The sequence below is a fragment of the Physeter macrocephalus genome, chromosome 5 (genome assembly GCF_002837175.3).
Source record: "Physeter macrocephalus isolate SW-GA chromosome 5, ASM283717v5, whole genome shotgun sequence".
Taxonomy (NCBI): domain Eukaryota; kingdom Metazoa; phylum Chordata; class Mammalia; order Artiodactyla; family Physeteridae; genus Physeter; species Physeter macrocephalus.
The window spans coordinates 18,385,909-18,386,232 of record NC_041218.1 but is presented as its reverse complement, the minus strand read 5'-3'; positions in this window follow the sequence as shown (position 1 = coordinate 18,386,232).

The window sequence follows — 324 nt, the reverse complement described above, 5'->3', positions numbered from 1 at the left end:
CCCACATGCCGTGGAGCGGCTGGGCCCGTGGGCCGTGGCCGCTGGGCCTGCGTGTCCGGAGCCTGCGCTCCGCAACAGGAGAGGCCACAGCAGAGGGAAGCCCGCATACCACAAAAAAAAAAAAAAAAAAAATTAGCAGGACTCAGAGAGGCAGAGAATAGGGTAGGACTTGAGGAGGTGGAGCGCCTGAGCGGGTGGGCAGTCGGGAACGGGGAGAGTGGGCAGGTGTGGACTAAGCAAAGCAAGGGGGGAAGAGCAAAGGGAGCTGGGCCTCACTGGAGAGCCCAAGTTCAAGTTCTAAGCCGTACCAGATCGTGGTGAGCC